The sequence below is a fragment of the Balaenoptera borealis genome (assembly GCF_965194805.1).
Source record: "Balaenoptera borealis genome assembly, chromosome: 15".
Lineage (NCBI taxonomy): Eukaryota > Metazoa > Chordata > Mammalia > Artiodactyla > Balaenopteridae > Balaenoptera > Balaenoptera borealis.
The window spans coordinates 62297818-62320714 of record NC_138871.1 but is presented as its reverse complement, the minus strand read 5'-3'; the positions used below and the strand labels follow the sequence as shown (position 1 = coordinate 62320714).

Below are 22897 nucleotides of genomic sequence, written 5' to 3'. Positions count from 1 at the left end.
AGAGATAGTAGGTATCCTTGCTGAGTTTCTGATCTTAGTGGAAATGCCTCTAGAGTTTCCCCTTTAAGTAAGACGATGGATTTTAGGACTAAGGTATATATATCATGTTAAAGTATCCATCAGTTCTTACTTTCTTGAACATTTTTATCAGCAAGAAGAAATCCGAATCCAGGCAGAAGGTATGGGAAGAAAGACACAATGGCAAACATGGACGCTGATAAAATATGCCAGTGTATTAACTATAAAAATCTTCACACCTCTCTTCATCCACCCTTGCCATAGCCTTTCTATTGTCAGAGTCTCATTCCCTGCCCCTGGACTCTGGGGTTAGTCACTGTTTTGGCCAATTAAATGGCTAAAAAGAAATGACAGTGTGCCAGTTCTAAGACTAAATCTTAACAGCCCTCACATATTTTCTATTGCCCACTTATGACTTTGCCATTGCCATGAGAAGAAACTCTTCCCCTGTACAGCTGTTGCCCTGTAGCATGGGCACCCAAATAAATACATAGTCAAACACAGGCCTATAATGAGAAGCAGATCTGTACAGCACAGCACAACACAGCTTAGATCAGCAGAGCCCCAGCTGACGAGTGTTCAGTGAACCAATCCTTTATTTTAGATTCCATTTGCTTACTTGGCATAAAAGGGAGATATAACGCCTATAATCTCTTGCCAACCATTTTGAGCCCTTGTTTTGAATAAGGTACTTTTGTATTTTGCTAATCTGCCAGACCAGCAGCCTTTTTTAATGCTAGGATCTACGTTATGGCCTCCAGTTCCCAATACTATTCTTTAGGTCTTTGAATCTCTTTTATGCTATTGCAATCACAGTGATTTATCTGCATTTATTTTTTGTCAGTTTGGCCTAGAATATTGTGGGTGTTGTCCAATATTTGATACAGTGGTTCCAGCTCATTTCTTTCAGGGAGGCATTTGGGAGTAGTAATCTTCCTAACATCGTTTTTTTTAAATAGCCTGAGGAAGAATATGAATTCTATTGGTTCACTATCTCCTGTGCACCATTAAGTTTACCTTTTGAATCATAATCAATAACTCCTATCTAATCTCTAATCAATTTTCCCTCTGATTTATTCTTAAGAACTCTTCTTTCTAGTTTTGGAGGCTTTTACATTCTTTGGAAAAATCTCTTTTGACTTCCTATAGTCTACCATTTGTAGGTTATTCATGCTCCCAGTTTGGTTCCTTCAGTTTTTTGAAAAACATGTTTTCCTTGTAATAACCTCTTTGCTTCTGGCAGATAGGGATAACAGAAATGTAACAAGAGTTAATTATGTTAGCAAATTTTCCATTCACACCTACACTACTCAAAACATGTGTACTAAGCAGCGATATTCAACGGTGTCCAGGAAACTGAAATAACATCTGGTTGCAATAAGCTTCTACCAAAGTGCAGGGAGATAAAGTCCCCAAACTGCTGTAAATGAGTTCAAGGCAAATCATATTTCTATGAAAAATTGACGTAGCATCAAACATGATATAGCCTTAGACATTTCAGTGAGCTTGTGTTATGAAAAGTGTAACTCTGCATGCAGTAAAAAAAGTGTAACCTGCATGCAGTAAAAGTATCAGAAGTGTCTGAAAAGGCTATCTCATTACTTAGACTCTTAAATTGCCATCCTGCATTTTTAAAAGTCACATAAAATAATGGATCTGTGATATGAAGAATGCATTGATATCTCTGAGTTTTATCTCTGGAGTGGGAAAAAAAATGAGGCAGTATTTTAAAGAGTCACCAAGTTCAGTGTTTATGACAATAATAAAAACTTTCAATAGAGAATGTTCTAAAAGAGATTTGAGTTTTTATACTGGACACAGTACAAGACTGAGACACTAAGTTTACGTAGTGACAAATAGTCATTGAGGAAAGAACTGATGCTTTCAAGCAACCATAAGTGATTTACAAGCAAACAGAATCCCAAGTAGTAATGCAGGAAACACTGAACATCACAGTTTCTGTTCTCAACTGGAAATAATCTAGAAGTTCAGTTAATGCCAAGCAGCAAGCTCAAGGACACTTACCAGGAAGCTGTGATCTTGTTTTAGTTAAAGAATCTCAAAGATTTCACGGAAGCTACCAACTTGACTATTTTGTAAGTACGGTTCTGCTGCCAGGCTTGGGAGCGGAGGGTTGAGTCAGTTCTCAGCATCGTCATCACTGGTCCACACAAGGCTCCAGGACTTTTGCTTTTATGTTTTTTTATTCCATTTTATCCCAATTCTCCACTCCCATTCCCTTTCCCCACAGGCAAGCATTCTAATGTATTTGTAATCATTCATTTAGTTAATACTTATTGTATGTATGCCTATTATGTGTCACTTCAAAGGGATAGGAATACATCAGTGACCAAAACAGAATTAAAAAAAGAAAAAAATTAACTGCCTTCTGGGAACCTACCTTCCAGTGAGGGATGCACAATGAAAAATTAAGTAGTAAATATTATTAAAGGATAAAAAATACTATGGGGAAAATAAAACAAAGAAGAGGAAGTAGAAATGCTGGGAAGTAGGGCTATTTTAAACAGGTTGGCCAAGCAAGGCCTTACTCAGGAGGTGACATTTGAATAAAGATGTGAAGAAGGTGAGCATGTGAGCCATGCAGATATGCAAGAGAAGCCCTTGGGAACAGCCAGTACAAGTCTCTGAAGTACCAAGGGTCTGGTGAGTATATATTCACTTATATATATACTCACATGCTCCTGCAAAATGTATATTGTTGTTTTAGGTGTATATATGTTAATTTTCATAATTCCATTTGTAATAGTCTGGGTTCTCCAGAGAAATAGAACCAATAGGAGGTATACACAGAGAGAGAAATAAAGATATAGATATAGATATATAGATACAGATAGAGATATACAATAAGAGATTGGCTAAGGTGATTTTTGAAGGCTGAGAAGTCCAAGATCCGCAGTCAGCAAACTCAAGACCCTGGAGAGCTGATGATATAGTTCAGTCCAAGTCCAAGTCCAAAGGTAGGAGAAGACCAATGTCCCAACTTGAAGACAGAGGCTGAGAGAAAGAATTCTTTCTTACTCAGCCTTTTATTCTAGTCAGGCCTTCAATGAATTGAATGAGGCCCACCCACATTGGGGAGGGCACTCTACTCTACTCAGTCTTCTGATTCAAATGCTAATCTCATCCAGAAGCACCCTCACAGACACACCCAGAAATAATGTTTAACCTAATATCTGGGCACCCAGTCAAGTTGACACATAAAATTAACCATCCCAGTATTGTACTGGTTTTCTCATCCTGTTTCTTACTTTTACTCAGAATAACGTTTTTAAGATCAATAGTTGTGGTAGGCAGAATGCTAAGATGGCCCCCATGATCTTTGCCCCTGGTGCATGATGATGTTATGTTACATGGCAAAGCAATATTGTGGATATAATTATAGTTACTAATCAGTTGACATTAAGATAAGAAGATTATCCCAGTGGGCCTAACCTAATCACATGAGCCCTTTAAAAGCAGCTGTCTCTGGCTTCTTGCAAAAGAGGAAGTCAGAGAAAAAACCCAAGCACGAAAACGATTCAACACACCATGACTGGTTTAAGGATGAAAGCAGCCATGTGATGAGGAGTGGGGTGACCTCTAGGGGTTAAGAGCAGCCCCTGGCTGACAGCCAGCAAGAAAATAGCAACCTCAGTCCTACAACTGCAAGAAACTGAGTTCTGCCAACAACCTGATTTGGTGGATTCTCTCCCAGAGCTTCTAGATAAGAACCCAGTCCCACCGACACTTTGATTTCAGCCTTGTGAGACCCTGAGCAGAGAACTCAGTCACACCATGCCTGAATTTCTAACCTACAAAACTACAAGATAATAAATGGGTGCTGTTTTAAGAAACTAAATTTGTGGTAATTTATTACAGAGCAATAGAAAATGAATACAGTAGTGTTGCTGTACATTTTATTTATTTAAAAAACACATGCAGTAGTGTTTTTGTTTCACATGAGGCAAGATTCCAAGAACTTTACAAGTATTAATTCCTTTAATTGTCATAACTCAGTGATACCAGTTTTATTATTTTTTCCCATTTTACAGAAGAAGAAACTAAGAAACAGAGAAGTTAGGTTACTTGCCAAATGGCAGGTGCCAAAACTAACAGTCAAACCTAGGTGATCTGGTGTGGGATCATTGTTCAAACCCTGCATCTGGTTCTTTGCTTCTAGCTGCTACATAATATTTCATACTGTGCATCTCCCACACAGTTACTCTTAATTTTCTAGGGATGGATTTCTCATGGCCCTGCACAAGAAGCTCACCAAAGGCTATCCCACAAGGAGTTTCATAGGTCCTAGGGTACACATGTAATGTGACTAAGTACTTCTGCATGGTTCTCTAGAATAACCCCACTTGTCCACACCACCAGCAGCCCATCAGGGCCACCATATGTCTGCCATGGGCATTTTCCAGCTTTGCAATTCCAGCCAATCTGATGAAAAGTGATATTTCAAATGGGTGGAAGATCTAAATAGACATTTCTCCAAAGAAGACACACAGATGGCCAAAAAGCACATGAAAAGATGCTCAACATCACTAATTATCAGAGAAATGCAAATCAAAACTACAATGAGGTATCACCTCACACCGGTCATAATGGCCATCATCAAAAAATCTACAAACAATAAATGCTGGAGAGGGTGTGGAGAAAAGGGAACCCTTGTTTACTGTTGGTGGGAATGTAAATTGGTACAGCCACTATGGAGAACAGTGTGGAGGTTCCTTAAATAACTAAAAATAGAACTACCATATGACCCAGCAATCCCACTTCTGAGCCTATACCTGCAGAAAACCATAATTCAAAATGATACATGCACCCCAATGTTCATTGCAGCACTATTTACAATAGCCAGGACATGGATGCAACCTAAATGTCCACTGACAGAGGAATGGATAAAGAAGATATGGTAGATATATACAGTGGAATATTACTCAGCCATAAAAAGGAATGAAATAATGCCATTTGCAGCAACATGGATGGACCTAGAGATTGTCATACTGAGTTAAGGTAAGTCAGACAGAGAAAGACAAATATTATATGATATAGCTTATATATGGAATCTAAGAAAATGGTATAGGGACTTCCCTGGTGGCGCAGTGGCTAGGAGTCCATGCTCCCAATGCAGGGGGCCCGGGTTTGATCCCTGGCCAGGGAACTAGATCCTACATGCATACTGCAACTAAGAGTTCGCATGTCACAACTAATGAACCCACACATAGCAACTAAGACCCGGCACAACCAAGTAAATAAATAAATATTAAAAAAATAATAATAAAAACAATTTTTTAATCAAAAAATGGTACAGATGAACTTATTCACAAAACAGAAATAGAGTCACAGACGTAAAAAACAAACTTATGGTCACCAGAGGGGAAAGGGAAGGGAGGGATAAATTGGGAGATTGGGATTGACATATACACACACTGCTATGTACAGATAACTAATAAGGACCTACCATACAGCACAGGGAACTCTACTCACTACTCTATAATGGCCTATATGGGAAAAGAATCTAAGAAAGAGTGGATATATGTATATATATAACTGATTCACTTTGCTGTACATCTGAACACATTGTAAATCAACTATACTCCAATAAAAATTATTTTTTAAAATATAAATAAATAATTAAAAATAAATTAAAAATTGAAATTAAAAAAAGTGAGAGAACTGAATTTCAAGGAAATTAAAAGAATTTCCTGAGCTCTTAGAGATATTTTAAAATTAATTAATTAAAATTATTTAATCAATGTAAAAAAGTGATATTTCACTGCTCATTTTACAGGAGAATTTCTCTCTCTCTCTCTCTCAATATTATTTTTTATTGTGGTAAATATGTATGACAAAAATTTTGCCATTTTAACCATTTTTCAGGTAATTAATTCATTAGCGTTAGTTACATCCATAGTGGTGTGCAACCATAATTATGTATTTCGAAAACTTTTCATCACCGCAAACATTGTTGCTTTTCGATTTGCATTTCGCTTTGAGCATCTCTTCATACGCTTTCAGTACGTTTATATTTGATTCTGCCTTATTCACCATAAGAAAACAAATTAAACTAATGAAAGAAAAGACGCTGTAAACCCTAACATAGCACATTGCCTCAGAGTCAGACAGCCTTGAATTTGAACACCAGTTCTTGCCTTTCCAGCTGGCTGACCCTGGGAAAGTCGCTTCATCTCTTTGAGCCTCAGTTCTCTTATCTGTAGTACGGAAGTAATAGTACTGACCCCGCTAGGTTCTTCTAAGTATTAAATGAGTTGATATATGTAGAAGGCTTATCACCATTCCCAGCATAAGTATTTCATCAATGGCAATTAGCATTATTATTATTAACATTAATAATAATATTATTAATTATGTTTGGGCTGCCATTTCATCCAAACCTTCCCAGACTCAAAGGGTGGGACAGGCCATCCTCCATGTGGCAGTATCATCCTTACCACCAACGGACCTAGGCTCAGGATTTTGTGGAGGAAGAAACAGGATAGAGAAATTATTTAAATGCAGAACCAAGTGGAGGGAAAAAGCTTCAAACCATAATCTTAAATAAGGAGCAATCCCCAGGCTACTATGCCAGTAAGGAAGATTTTCCTCCTCGGGCTGGGCTGTGTGAGTGCACAGTCCCCAAGAGGCAGTGGACCGACTCTGTGCTCCCTCCCACCCTGCTGAAGAGAACGAGCTGTCATACTGATAAACATTTGAATCTCAAGGAGTGCCAGATGTGCTTTTTTATGGTCTGTTTTTAAGATGCTGTGATGGGCTAATGTATGTTTTGGGTCTGAATCCCTTCAATTTAATTGATGACACTAATATGTACGTAAATAAAATCCGGTAGGCTTCACTTAGTCTGTGAGCTATCCATCATTTGTTTTTGAAACATGAGTCAGGTTTTACTTCCCACTGTCATTATCTTGTGTCCTGCTCCCAGCAGCATAGACTACAGTCATTTCATTAAACTTGCCAAAATGTAGAAAGGACCGAAGCAAATTAAACCAAAAAATAGCTTTAACATGTAGGAAAATTATTTTTACTCCAAAAATGAGAGTCCAGTAGAATCGGCTCAGTAATGTTTGCACAGTTTTCTTTCTTTATGCAGTTTAATCCAGCTGTTCGCTAACATTTGAAAAAGAAAATTTAATTGCCCTGCTTAAGTCAATTTTAAAGTATACTTAAAATTTTCCGTTTTATCTAGGTGCTTCTCTGCTACTTTTTAGAATTTCTAATTGTAGAATTTGCTGGCTGAAAAGGTGTGCTTTGGGCTAGAAAAGAATATTTAGAAATCCTTAACCGCCCCCCACACCAAAAAAAAAAAAAAAGTGGGCGTGGAAATTTGAAAGAGTACCGCCTAATTCAGCACTAAAACCAGTGTGAGAAGCAGTGTGTGTGTGTGTATGAGTGTGTGTGTGTGTGTGCATGTGTGTGTGTGGTGTAAAATGTGCTTTTCAAAGTGCTGAGAGGTTGATGGGAATGTTTGATTAGCTCCTCTCAGAAGAGAAAGGTGCTTGGACCTCTTCTTATTTCTTCTTTAGAATAATTTGGATGGGATCTGTGATGCAGAAAAGCTTAAGGAAAAAAGGATATCCATTCTCTGTGGTGGAAAAATTTTGAAAAAAAATTGCTTTCTTCAAACAAGGTATGTCTGATGAATTGCTAAGCTAAGTAGATAGTTTGATTTCCATTCCTTGTTATGAAAACACAAAAAGGTATTTATCAATAAGAAACTAGAATACATCCCTTGACCAAGTAATCAGTCTGTACAAATTTCAGTTTCAGGAGAAGTGAGATGGGAGTGGGTGGTAGTTGACATCCTTGAAAACAACTAATATACATATATCAACTATAAATAAATTGTGCTGAGATAAGATTAGAATAAGACTTTCACTGTATCTTTTAAACCAACTTAATTATGGTTAAAATAAGTTGAAAAGTATAATGCTTGTGCAGAGCTTTAAAGGACGTTTAAGTCTTGCCCTTTTTTATACTTTACTTCCTACGTGGAATACAGTAGCAACAGAATGAATTGCTTATCACAATGTAGGAGAAAAGGATATGGGCATGTTAATGCTAAATTAAAAGAGAAATTATTTAATGTAGATCTATACTTCTCTCTATTCAGACAGATCTCGGAGGAATGTGGCTAGATGTGCAATTCTGTATCTTGTTTACACTGGAAGTGTTTTCTTAGGTTGAATGCTTCTTAAACTGATAAGCTCAAGAAAGGGATGGCATTGTTAAGTCACTACTGTAGCCCAACTTTGCACAGGGAAAGAGGATACGAAATCTCTTTTAAGAATGATTTGTGTTAAACCAGTATAAACGTGAAATAAATGCCTCAAGCTCAGGTTAAACAGAGAGGATAAGACTGAATAATTAGACTCGATGGTTTGCTCTGAACAACCTACCGCATCTTTGCCATCCCCAAATCAAGAGGGGAATTCAAGATTTTCTTTGGGTTTATTGTAAATATAAAACCAGGCATTCTTGGCCATGGTGGTTATTCAAAAATGTGAGCACTAAGAAAATAGCATTTTGCCATTACGTTGTGTTGCAATAAATTTGGAAATTTTGGTGGTAACGTTCTGAGGTTGTTTTTCCGTTGGTCTCTTGAAAGATGAAAATAGCCTGCAGCAAGGCAAGATCAAATACTATTTGTTTGTGTATTTTCTCTGCTGTGTGTGTGAACTGCAAGCTACGCTGCCCATAGGAGAGCTGGAAGTGCTTCTCTTTTTTTTTTTTTTTCCTGTCTTTTATTTATTGAATTAAAATACCCTCTTTTGTAAAAGGCTTTAGACAAAGAATTGCAAGACTACAAGGGCTGCATTTTTAATTGCAAAAATGCTGGTTTCCCAGACTAAGCTTCATTTAAATATATCTTACACTTCACCACTGAAAGGAAATACGTTAGGAACTTTGGAAACGCTTAATATCTATTCTGACATAGCGTTTACTTTATGAATAGCATTCAGAAGATCTAATTATCTTTTTTGCCAAGTTGCTGATCACATGAAGAATAGTTTCTTTCAGAGAAAATACATTGGGTTTGAGAATGGTTTGTGAATAGCATCAGGAGAACAAAAATGCTTGTGCTGTTCCCATCTGTAATTCCTGTAAGACATACTGTATACAGGAAAGCAGTGCAGTTCAGTGCCATGTCCCAAGCCAGGAACCCTAAATTTCAGTCACAGCTCTGCTACTACCTAGTTGTGTTACCTTGGAAAAGTTGTGTAACAGTTTTTGACTTTTGTTTCCCCATCTGAAAAATAGAAATAGCAATGCCTGCATACACCCCCCTCCCAGGATGGTCATGAGGTACAATATCGATTCTCAGTTTTAAAAGGGTTTTGAAATGTGAAAAGTTCTAAAAAAAATTGAATCATTTTTCCCACATATTCAAAAAAAAAAGACCGCATGGGAAGGAATCATTGGTTGTAAAATAAATGTTTCGTGGCCTCCAGGATGTTCCCATGACACATGCCCACGTGTGCGACTTGTCCTCTCCTTGCTAGTTTGGAGGCATGAGCCAGGTATCAAGAGCAGCGGGTGCAGAGCACACGGCTCTGTCACTGGGAGGGCGTTCTAGCTGTGTGACCTTGGGGAGGTTACTCAATGTTCTCTGTGTCTCCATTTCCTCACAAATGAAATGAAGAAGTTGGACAAAATAGTCTCTAAGTTTCCCTCCTAATCCTATGGTTCTATGCACTGAAACATCTTCAGTGTTAAGACACGGCCAGGCCAATTTCACTGTTGAGACTCTCCGTATACTACAAAATCAAAACAGGGTTATGGAACCTATGGTATATTTAAAATGTTTATGTCTACCTAACTAAAGACTTAGTAACATAATTTTATGTTAATGAAATATAATTATGTGCGTATACATATATATATGTGCATGTACATTTACATATATCTATCCATAGTGTACTGAGGACAGTTTGGTTCAAGTTGTATGACAGACTTCTTTTAGTTCTCTGGTGTATTTCTAGGACAGTATAACCTCATGTCAAGTATCTAAATTTAAGGCAAGGCCAAGTGGCCCTCCTATGCTTATGGATCCTATGGGGGCTTGTCAGGCAGGAGGATCTGCCACTTCTTAGATGTGTTAACTTCGGCAAATTTTGTAAACCCTCTGGGCCTCAGTTTTCTCATCTGTAAAAAGGGTCTATTATTAGTGGTTACCTTATAGAGTTGTGGCAAAAAGCTTCAACTTGTACCTGGTACAACTGTCAGTACCAAACATTAGCAAGTAATTTTTTAACGTATGGGATTGGAATGAAGAACTCAGCTGTGAAACAAATCATTTGCAATCTTCTTCAAACTTTTAAACATTAACTCTTTGGATGTAGTAAACAAATAGATATTTGCAACTATGTGATATTAATATAATTATTAGAAATTTGTTGCCATCTCTTCATCCAGAGGATCTGAACTAATCAATATTTCAGCAAATATTAAAGGCAAGAGAGGCATCTTCTGTAATGTCTGTATTTTGAGAAACCCTAAAGGTTCCCCTCTGGTTGCCTGAACATGCGTCTCCCTGTGGTTTGCAGAAGGTGGTGAAATTCCTTGCACCCTGAACACACATACAGTGAGAGAGAGAAGTGCAAAGGGAGTTTGCTAGTTTTCACAGACATGAAAGTTCCCTGTGCAAGCGGCAGCGAGCAGCTTCTGCTCGTGCAGAGAACGGGGCGAGAAAGAAGCGACAGACCAGGGCCAATCTAGGCTGCCACAGAAATGGCTTTCTGGTAGTGCCAGTTCTTAAATTTTCATTAAGGCCCAGGAGTGCACACAGATAGCCAGGGCCTGACTCCTACACTGGCCTGCACCACTGGGCTCCCCTGCAACTAGCCTCTCCAGCTGCGCACCTGCACCCCAACTCCCCTCGCCAGACTCCACTGCTGTGCACAGCCCAAGATGAGACCCTGCAGTGACAGGAGTGCCCGCTGACAGCCAGGGGCCCCACAGCTGCTAATGTGCCCTAAGGTGGCCCCAGCCCTTGCTGCTGACCCTGGCCCTCGCCCCTACATGTGTGTCTGCAACTGGCCCTGCCACTGGACACGCACCTGCAGTTGGTCCCGCAGCCCAGTGCATGCACACCCCCAGCTCCGGCCACCAGTGCTGCCTGCCCTGGTCCCTAGCCACTGGAGGCGCCACTGAGGACCCCAACAGCCCTTGCAGCCACTATGGACCCCCCGCTGCGCTCTCCAGGGAGCACAGTGCTGCTGACGCTGTGGCCTGAGCTGTCAAGCTATCACATCCCCTTGGACCTGGAGGCAACACAAGCCCCATACGTGGGGCCCTGGCCCACTCGACCCGGGTCACAGTACGCTCCAGTGTGCCCCCTCCCACAGGCAAAGGCCTTTCCTTACAGAAGTCAGTCCATGAAGTCTGAAAGAGGTGACTGCTTCTTCAAATGCACTGACATCCACACAAGGCTACGGGCATCATGAAGGATCAGAGAAACACGCTGCCACCAAAGAAACACAGTAAACCTCCAGTAACTGACCCCAAAGAAATGCAGATACATGAACTGCCTGACAAAGAATTCAAAATAATTCTCCTAAAGATGCTCAGAGAGCTGTAAGAAAATACAGATAAATAATTTAACCAAATCAGGAAAACAAAAGGAGAAGTTCAACAAAGAGATAGAAAACATTAATAAAGAACCAAACGGAGGGCTTCCCTGGTGGCGCAGTGGTTGAGAATCCGCCTGCCAGTGCAGGGAACACAGGTTCGATCCCTGGTCCGGGAAGATCCCACATGCCGCGGAGCAACTAAGCCCATGTGCCACAACTACTAAGCCTGTGCTCTAGAGCCCGTGAGCCACAACTACTGAGCCCACATGCTGCAACTACTGAAGCCCATGCGCCTAGAGCCCGTGCTCTGCAGCAAGAGAAGTCACCGCAATGAGAAGCCCGCACACTGCAATGAAGAGTAGACCCCGTTTGCTGCAACTAGAGAAAGCCTGCACACAGCAACGAAGACCCAACACAGCCAAAATAAATAAATAAATTTAAAAATGTGGTCATAGTGTAGTTTAAAAAAAAAAAAAAAGAACCAAATGGAAATTTTAATTAAAAAAAAAAATACACACACAATTTTTTTTTTATAAATTTATTTATGTATTTATTTATTTTGGGCTGTGTTGGGTCTTCACTGCTGCACGCAGGCTTTCTCTAGTTGCAGCGAGCAGGGGCTACTCTTTGTTGCAGTGAGCGGGCTTCTCATTGCAGTGGCTTGTCTTTGTTGCGGAGCACAGGCTCTAGGCGCCCAGGCTTCAGTAGTTGTAGCACGCAGGCTCAGTAGTTGTGGCTCACGGGCTCTAGAGCGCAGGCTCAGTAGTTGTGGTGCATGGGCTTAGTTGCTCCGCGGCATGTGGGATCTTCCCAGACCAGGGCTCAAACCCGTGTCCCCTGCATTGGCAGGCAGATTCTTAACCACTGCGCCACCAGGCAAGCCCACACAAACAAACTTAAGTCAGTCTGAGATCATCTAGGTGAATTCCTGTTTACAGACCAGGAGGTGAAGGGCCAAAATCGCATTCACAGTAGAGCAAAGACTATTTCAGTTTTGTTGATTGCATTTTCCTATGGTTACCACGAAACAAACAGTTGTGGATACTGGATTCAGAGTTTGTTTTTAACCAACTAGAAAACTTTTCCACTCCAACAGACTGCAAACCTTAAAGAAATCCCGAGAGACCGCCTATCGGAAATGCTCGGGGCTGCCTGGGAAGTGCAAGGAGCAGGCACCAGCCGATGCTCTGAGTTGAGACCCATAAAATCGGCAGCACATCGTGTGGCAACCTGCAAAAGGCAAATCTCTCGCACGGCAGATGTGACTGGAATCCACTGCCGCATTCCTCTAGTGCTTATACCCTGAGGGAGAAAGGTGAACTAAGATGACAGATGCCAGAATCCTTCCTGAGTCAAATTCACAGGCCAGGGTCTTGAAACAAAGCAAAACAAAAATTCATTTGTTTAGATTCAGCTTAGAAAATATTTTGTCGTTTGTGTTTGATTCTGGTCTTATAATTAAAAACAAATATTTAGGCCCATTTCTTCTACATTATCACTTCACAAGATGCTTTTTTCAATTCTTTTTAAGAATGCTAGACATCATTCCTTAGCCATCTGATTGAGTCAAGTGTCCCACAATCATCTAGAAGATTTCCATGAGAATGGGCCAAAGATCCCTAAAAATCTCTGAGCAGAGAAGGCAGGAACAAAACTACAGAATTGCTTCCTTTCTGGGGCCCTAGGAGAATTTAGCCCAGTGATAGTCGTAAAGCCATGTGGTTCCTTCACCAAGAATCCTAAAATCAAGCCACGGCTAATCCTGGCAGAACCTTACTGAAAGAGATTCGACTGGTGGCTTTACCTCTGCCAAGTCCTAAAGTCTAAATGGGCCATGTTTTGCAAGAGGATGGTTATGAGAACAATGATGATGATAGTAATCATGACCCCAAAAACAACAATAATAAATACTGCCAACAGTTACAGAGTTAGTCTTATGTGCTAGGCACTATTCTAAGCTCTTTTTCACATATTAACTCATTTAATCCTAACAGCTACCATAGGAGATGGGTGGTTATTGGTGATCCCCATTATACAGATGAGAAAACTGAGACACTGAGAAGTAAGTTGTCCAAGGTCACACAGCCAGTAAGTGATGGAGCTCAACTTCAAATCCAAGCAGTCTAGCTTCAGAGCTCATATTCTTAACCGGACAGGCAACAATTACACATGGTCCTGGTTTTTCTATCACCGCATCAAACGAATCTTCGCCATCCCTAAAAATACTGTTTTCAAGCCAAGTCAAATTTCTAAGAAATTCATTCCTCCTTGTAAGTATAAACTCCCCGGGAATACTGATGGAAGCGTGTGGAGGCATGGAAGCCACAAAAGGCTGTTAGGAAGAGAGGGTTTTTATTTCTGTCATTCTTGAGTAACTTCCTGACTTCAGAATCACTTTGCAGATGTGTTGGGAAGACCTGACTCTCCGGGGGAAGGCCAAGGAGCAGACTTCATTGTCAAGTTCTTTGAGTAGCCAGTCCCCAAAAGGTATCCTTTATCTTCATTCTAGGGTTAAATTGGCAACAAGTCACAGAAAGAATTGTACTTCCTTATGACTCAGACTACTTCAGAAAATCACTTTCCCTGATAAAGCCCTCTGCATTGACAAGACTCTAGTAAAAATTGCTCAAATTCTTTCCCTCAGTGAGAGAAAGGCTAAAGTTTGTGCAGACATGTGGTAAAGATTCATAAAAATCACCCTTCGGGCTCTAGTGAGAAGGAATTATGTCTGCATTTTTTCTTCTCAGAAACAAAAAGAAAAAGGAAATCTATTCCTTTGGGGGAACCCAATGTATAGTTTCCAAGAGATCAGTTCACTGACATCTCAATGAGAAGTGAATTCCCTCCTCTGGGCTCCTTTGTATCCCAGACAGAGAAAACATGCTTTTCATATAAAGGTACACGTCAACTTGCCCGGACTGGATTCACTTTTATAACATAGTGAGTAGATCTGTACTCTGAACAGTAAAAGGGGTCTGGGGAAGCAGAGATAGACAATGATAGCAAAACAAATATTCATTGGGCCACAGCCATGTGCCATCCACAATTCCATGTGCTTCGGAAGAACAGTGAACAAGATAGTCTCCATTCTCCTAGAGCTGCCAATCTGGGACCACACAATAAACAAATACATGTAAGAGGTCTAGGTCTGGTGGTGATATGGGCTATGAAAAACTTAAGAAAGTAGGATAAGGGGGCTGGACAGAGGGGTGATGATTTGCATTGTGTGGTTAGATAAATGTCTGATAAAGGGACATTTAAACCTAGAGAAAGGTGAAGGAAGCCAGGGAGCAACCTATGTGGATAATAGGGGAAAAGCAAATGCAAAGGCCCTGAGGTTGGACCATGCTTGGGAGCAGGCTGAGTGAGGAAGACAGGAGGTGAGGTCCAGGGTGTCCTTTGGAAAGCAGACACAGAGGGCGCCATCCTAACGCTCCCAGATTTTCCCCAGATGCCCCCAGTGCCCACTCACACACTACCTGTGGGCAGTTCCTGCTTCTGCCCTGGATGAAATCTGAGTAGGTCCCTTAATATTGCAGATCACGCTCGGAGTTTTTTAAAAGAGCGTGCTCACATTACAGCCCCAAACAATCTCAGTTCAGTCATTAATGTGGAGGTAATACTTAGGTAATACTTAAAATCTTGAAAATGGCATTCACAGTTTCATCCCCCACCCCCAGGCTTGCTTTCTGCAACGGAAGGGGCATGACTTCATTCTCTTTCTCTGCTTTTGCACCTTTATCACCCTTCCGCTTGGCTGCTAATGGTAGTTTCTTCATGTCCAGAGTTGAAGAGTGTGCAGAGAGGAAAGACAAAGGTGACAGAGGTCCTTACTGGTTGGTACTGTTCTGAGCTGGCATCCAGGTTCCCTGGGCTTGGCAGGCATGTACAGCTGTTTCTTGTCCCCATGGAAGCACTTCCATGGGCTCTTCAGAGATGCCCCCGACTTTGCTGGGGACCCCTCAACTGCAGGTCCCAGATGTCATTACATATGAATCTGCTCTGGCTGGGGGCTTACGGTTCCATCCTCAGCCCCTGAGCAGCTGGCAATCGACCTCCAGTGGCTTTCTGCTGCCATCTCCTGAGCTCTCCTTGCACCCGGCTTGGGCAGGACCTAACGCAACCTCAGGCTGACTCTCACACAGCTAGTCTTGTTTGTCATGAGCTATTCCCTCTCCTGTCCTAATCAGGAGTCAGACACCAGTGCACAATGCCCTCAAGCCCAAGGGATGCAACTACTCAGTCTTTTCAACTGGGGTCACCAGGCATCCAAGTTGGACTTCCAAAGGAAGTAACCAAGAACCAGGATCCCCAGCCATCTGCATTCCTCCAGACAACATAAGTAGTTGTAGAAGCCGAGAGGGTAGTTGGAGATCAGAAGGCAGAGTTTCTTTAGGAAACGTTGTTGGCATTTTCCCTCCTCCTCTCCCTCCCCAGATGCAGAAGGGGAGCCGGTGGTCTCCCCACTCCCACCCACTTCAGGCAATGGTGAGAGGAGCCTCAAGGAGACCACTTCAGAACATGGAAGTAGTTAGCTCTTAGTCTCAGCTGAAACTAAGACAAAGGATCATCCCATTTTAACATCCCATTACAAAGCCAATTACAATACTCTCAAATGTTTATTTAGATGGGTGTGTTATGTCTGGTTAAACTTAAAAATATGGCTGGTGCATCACTTTACCCTAAATAACATTTGTGAGAGAGAGAATGCCATGTGTGAGTTCAGGCCCAAATATGACTCTTAAACAAAAAAATCTCTTAATCTTTATAGTTAAGAAAATTTTATCACACAAAGTATGTATTTCACGGTGTACATCCAAACTATCGTCAACAGAGTATTTCAAAAAGCCTAGGATAGATGCATCAAGACAAAAACGAAGGTGAAACCATCTTTAGAGTAGTAAAATGGGGTAGTGAGTGGGGTTAAATGTTTGAAGCCTGGAATGGCATTCTGGTTCTGCTACATGTTCATGCCATAACTTACTTACAGCTTACTGAAGTTGGACAGCTTCCTAAAGTTCTCTGAGCCTCCATTTCGTACCCTGAAAAATGGGCACAATAGTACTTACCTGATAGGATCACCATGATAAATAAGATCACAACATGTGCAGTGTGTAGCATATGGTGAGCATTCAACAAACAATATTATTATAGGACTCTAAACTTCTAAAACTTTCCATGAAGAGGAACAAAGGACCAATCCCATCTCGTGTAACAGGCCACTAGACAGCTCTGCCACGACTGTCAGGAGGGCTCAAAGGCTCCGGAAGAGCCGGAAAGGTCCGAGAGGGCCTCTGGAGCATGAGGCTACACGGCTCCCTTTGGAAAGCTGGGTCTCCTGCTTCTAAATGCCTCTTTCTGCTGGTCCCCTCTAATTTCTGGGACTTAATCCTCCACAGCCCTCAACAGCTCAGCGGCGGTCACTGCCCTCCTCGACCCCCTCCGCTCTCCCCAAGCCTCTGGTTGCTGGGATTCAGGAATGCACTCTGACCCGCAGCCCCACACCTGCCTCACAGCAGCACGAGGAGACCTAAAACCCTGTCATCTGAGACGAACCCACTCTTTACCCAGAGGCAGACAGGAAGATACTATGGATCCTGCAGACACACCCTCATCTTCCTTCCTACCTCAGCTGGAAGGCTGTGCCAGACTCGAAAATGTTTTTCTGGGCCTCAAAATTGAAGACAGACCAAAAAGCACACAGTGTTCGGGACAGTCTAGGCTCTGGGGACCGCAGTTGGACTGAACCAAATAGCCAGCTCCAGATCACAGTGGACGGCCCCTTGGCAACCACAAACCTCAAAGCCCAAGGGAGAAAACTCACTGGGAGGAGGGAGGGCTAATCCACAGTGTCAAACACATTAGGTAAAGAAGCTTCTGATGAGAGAAACGTATCTTCCAAAGCTTCCAGGAGAATCTTTGAAACCGAGAACAGTGTCCAGAGTAACTAAGAGGAGCAGCCATCGTCCACCTCGTCTTTTCCTGAGATCCTCTGCCCTTCCCCCAGATCTACTGCCCTTCGTGCCCCACTTCCATTACAGAGGATAAATAACTCTTGGAAGGAGTTCTTTAGAGCTCATCTGGGGACATGTCTGCAAACTAGTGTTTTTTCCCACTGGCAATATAAGATCTAAACTACCACTTCAGAAACGTAATTACTGTTTGCAGTCTCACTAGAGATCACTATTGGTTGAAGCCTTTGTGGATGTGGGGTAAGCATTACCATATGTCAGACTCTTAACGAGGTACAAAATGATGGTCTGAAACACATGCACCAGAAAAGGCTTTCTCTTTTTGGTTTTGTGACATGTAGAAACATGCCACTTGGATCAATGAATCTAATGGCATGGGCATATATCGGTCATCGAACACACGCATAAGCTCTTTTTAATCCACCCAACTGCCCAGGAGTGAGTATCTTTGCTTTAGGATTTGCCCTGAGTGATGCAGTGATCAAAAATGAGCCTGGAGATAGAGAGCCTTAGTAGTACACACTTTAGTCATCGAAAGCAAGTACTTATAATATTTATGGTAAATTCCTAGATTGGAACATCAACAAGCATAAGATTCTGATACATACACTGAAAAACAAACACCCTCCTAAATCAGAGTTTCTCAACCCTGGCACTATTGGCACGTCGGGCTGGATAATTCTTCATTGTGGGGGGGCCGTCCTGTGTGCTGTGGGATGTTTAGCAGCATCCCTGGCTCTACCCACTAGATGCCAACAGCATCCCCTGCTCCAAGTTGTTAACAACCAAAAATGTCTTCAAATATTGACGAATCTTTCCTGAGGGGTTAAAATCAGCCCTGGTTGTGAAGCATGGTCATAACTATATCGTGAAGTCCACAGGGACTTTCTGACGGCGTGATTCCAAGGTCTCCCTCTCTCATTTTTCCTCCCAGAGCATCCCAGGTATGCAGGCTGTGTTCTTCTTTCTCAGTGGCTACCACAGTTCTTGGGATTCTTTGATATGCTTCTACCTAGAGCCTGGCCCCAGAGTTGAATAAGGCCTCTCTGGAGACCCCTGCTTCGAGGCTACCAAAAGACAAGCACACATGGCCTTTTCATTTTACGTGCCTTCATTTCCCTCGCAATCATTTCAGGGAAATAGGACGTAATTAAACAACAAACATGAAAAGCGTTTTGATCAAAGCCTCAAGGAACAGCAACCAATTCAAACTGGCTGGAGTAACAGGGCCCGAAAAACCTTTTACTCTGTTATGCACCAGAGACTGAGTCCAGCTGGGCCTCCTTCAGACTGGAAATGGGACCTGGGATGTGGCCAGGAAATAAGCATCTCCTCTCCCTGATTCTCCCAGGGCCACTTGCTTTCTCTTCTCCATCTCTCCCTACCTTCAGCTTGGCTCCCAGTTTTCAAGGTCCTAATTGCAAAATCCCAAGAAAGATCTTGATTGGCCTAGGTTTTTTTGTTTTTTGTTTTGTTTTTTTTCCAGATCATAGGCTTTTGACCAGCTGAGTCTCTTAATTTCAGCGATTGTTATTTCTGCATCTGACTATAATATCTGAACCGCTTACTTCAGGGGTCTTGTGAGATTAAAGCATAGATGTAACCAGTCTTTTAAAAGCGAAAGACACTATACAAATGAGTGGAATTTTAATCTTATAATAGTATTATATAATAAATTGTGGTATAGCTCAGAATTTACAGTAACAGTCACGTAAGGAACTTGATATAGTAAAAAGAGCACAAGATTAAAATCGAGAAGATCTGAGCCATGAGACCTTAGGCAAGTCACTTCACTGCTCTGAGTTACAGGAATAATAATGTCTATCTATGGCCTCAAGAGGATCTTAGGTGGTCTGGATGAGAGAACTGTTGAGAAAACACTCTGCAGATTCTGATATAAACTTCTATCGTTACAGTCTTCCCTAGTTGAATTCACTGTATGGACAGGCACGGTGAGTTAGACAGCAGTCAGGAATAATCTTTCAGCGGCAAGCCCAAATGACAGGGAAATTTTATCTCACAGAATAGGTGGTCCAGAGGTAGCCCCAGCCTCTAGGCACAAGACAATCAGAGCTCCAGCTCCATTTCTCTGATTCATCTGGCTGCCTTCCTCCTTTATGTGCTGGCTTTTTCCTCAGCCTAACTTGCCCCATGGTCACAACATGGCTGCCAGCATACCTGGAACAACCTGCTCCCTTGTTCATTTCCAATAAGAGAGGCGACCTCACCCTGAAAAACATACGATTAAAGTTTTTCCTTCTTGTCTGTCTGATACATCGTGGGACACAGCCCACCCTTGAATAGTCATGATCAACTGGAGAGAGCCCTCTGATGACGGGCTCAAGCCTGCGGCCCTGAAGCAATCACCAGCAAGGGGGACTATACACACACACACACACACACACACACACATATATATAAAACCATCCTTGGCATAGACTTGGAACTGGGATCCTCCCCAGGAGCTGGGGATGGACCAGCTTCCTTTGAGCCCTCTGGCTACATTTATTCCATTTACCAAGTTGGGTTGTGTTATAAAGAAGGAAGCAGGGAAGCAGGTGCTCTGCTTAGGCAACCAAGAGTGTTCGGTCCAGATGCCTTGACTCAGGGGACATCTTCAAGGAGCCGGGTGCATCCTTAGGAGCCAACATATTGAGAAAAGGCAAAGATTTCCCCTGCCTTTCTTGCCTGTTTGGCTTGCACTTTTCTTTTGGCGTTTCTTTGAGATAAAAGAAGGGAAGAAGTGGAAAAAGAAGGGAAATAAGAAAGAAAAACTACTGTCTTCTCTGGCTCACTCTCTCTCTCTCCTTCACAGAATCCTGGGGATTGTAATAGTGACCACTGATGTCATGGCAACAGGAAATGCAGTGTTATGGGCTGAGCCCAGAGGAATATGATCTGTATAAAGTTTTTTTTTTTTCAGTGACTATGAATTTCTTTTTAAAAAAATTTTTTAACATCTTTATTGGAGTATAATTACTTTACAATGGTGTGTTAGTTTCTGCTGTATCAAAAAGTGAATCAGCTATATGTATACATATATCCCCATATCCACTCCCTCTTCCATCTCTCTCCCACCCTCCCTATCCCACCCCTCTAGGTGGTCACAAAGCACCGAGCTGATTTCCCTGTGCTATGTGGCTGCTTCCCGTTAGCTATCTATTTTACATTTGGTAGTGTATATATGTCCATGCCACTCTCTCACTTCATCCCAGCTTACCCTTCCCCCTCCCCGTGTCCTCAAGTTCATTCTCTACATCTGCGTCTTTACTCCTGTCCTGCAATTAGGTTCTTCAGAACCCTTTTTTTTTTTTTTTTTTGATGCCATATATATGTGTTAGCATACGGAATGTGTTTTTCTCTTTCTGACTTGCTTCACCCTGTATGACAGACTCTAGGTCCATCCAGCTCACTACAAATAATTCAATTTCGTTTCTTTTTATGGCTGAGTAATATTCCATTATATATATATATGCCACATCTTCTTTATCCATTCATCTGTCAATGGACACTTAGGCTGCTTCCATGTCCTGGCTATTGTAAATAGAGCTGCAGTGAACACTGTGGTACACGACTCTTTCTGAACTATGGTTTTCTCCGGGTATATGCCCAGTAGTGGGATTGCTAGGTGATATGGTAGTTCTATTTTTAGTTTTTTAAGGAACCTCGATACTGTTCTCCATTCTGGCTGTATCAATTTACATTCCCACCAACAGTGCAAAAGGGTTTCCTTTTCTCCACACCCTCTCCAGCATTTACTGTTTGTAGACTTTTTGATGATGGCCATTCTGACTGGTGTGAGGTGATACCTCATTGTAGTTTTGATTTGCATTTCTCTAACGATTAGTGATGTTGAGCATCCTTTCATGTGTCTCTTGGAAATCTGTATATCTTCTTTGGAGAAATATCTATTTACGTCTTCTGCCCATTTTTGGATTGGGTTGTTTGTTTTTTTGATATTGAGCTGCATGAGCTGCGTGTATATTTTGGAGATTAATCCTTTGTCAGTTGCTTTGCTTGCAGATATTTTCTCCCATTTGAGGATTGTCTTTTTGTCTTGTTTATGGTTTCCTTTGCTATGCAAAAGCTTTTTAAGATTCATTAGGTCCCATTTGTTTATTTTTGTTTTTATTTCCATTTCTCTAGGAGGTGGGTCAAAAAGGATCTTGCTGTGATTTATGTCATAGAGTGTTCTGCCTCTGTTTTCCTCTAAGAGTTTTATAGTGTCTGGCCTTACATTTAGGTCTTTAATCCATTTTGAGTTTATTTTTATGTATGGTGGTAGGGAGTGTTCTAATTTCATTCTTTTACATGTAGCTGTCCAGTTTGCCCAGCACCACTTATTGAAGAGGCTGTCTTTTCTCCATTGTATATCCTTGCCTCCTTTGTCATACATTAGTTGACCATAGGTGCATGGGTTTATCTCTGGGCTTTCTATCCTGTTCCATTGATCTATATTTCTGTTTTTGTGCCAGTACCATCCTGTCTTGATTACTGTAGCTTTGTAGTATAGTCTGAAGTCAGGGACCCTGATTCCTCCAGCTCCATTTTTCTTTCTCAAGATTGCTTTGGCTATTCGGGGTCTTTTGTGTTTCCATACAAATTGTGAAATTTTTTGTTCTAGTTCTGTGAAAAATGCCATTGGTAGTTTGATAGGGATTGCACTGAATCTGTAGATTGCTTTGGGTAGTATAGTCATTTTCACAATGTTGATTCTTCCAATCCAAGAACATGGTCTATCTCTCCATCTGTTTGTATCATCTTTAATTTCTTTCATCAGTGTCATAGTTTTCTGCATACAGGTCTTTTGTCTCCTTAGGTAGGTTTATTCCTAGGTATTTTATTCTTTTTGTTGGAATGGTAAATGGGAGTGTTTCCTTAATTTCTCTTTCAGATTTTTCATCATTAGTGTACAGGAATGTGATTTCTGTACATTAATTTTGTATCCTGCTACTTTACCAAATTCATTGATTAGCTCTAGTAGTTTTCTGGTAGCATCTTTAGGATTCTCTATGTATAGCATCATGTCATCTGCAAGCAGTGACAGTTTTACTTCTTCTTTTCCGATTTGGATTCCTTTTTTTTCTTTTTCTTCTCTGACTGCTGTGGCTAAAACTTCCAAAACCATGTTGAATAATAGTGGTGAGAGTGGGCAACCTTGTCTTGTTCCTGATCTTGGAGGAAATGGTTTCAGTTTTTCACCACTGAGGACGATGTTGGTTGTGGGTTTGTCATATATGGCCTTTATTATGTTGAGGTAAGTTCCCTCTATGCCTATTTTCTGGAGGGTGTTTATCATAAATGGGTGTTGAA

General features: G+C 41.4%; 1 protein-coding gene across 4 annotated transcripts in view; it reads left to right on the top strand.

Annotated features, from left to right (window-relative positions):
- The first annotated feature begins 1575 nt into the window (after positions 1-1575).
- VIT (vitrin) overlaps positions 1576-22897 on the top strand; it is a 133229-nt gene continuing 111907 nt past the window's right edge. For all 4 annotated transcript variants that reach the window (XM_082356753.1, XM_082356751.1, XM_082356754.1 and 1 more), the window contains exon 1: positions 1576-7669. The gene's annotated coding sequence lies outside the window, so the exon portion shown is untranslated. The remainder of the gene's footprint in view (positions 7670-22897) is intronic.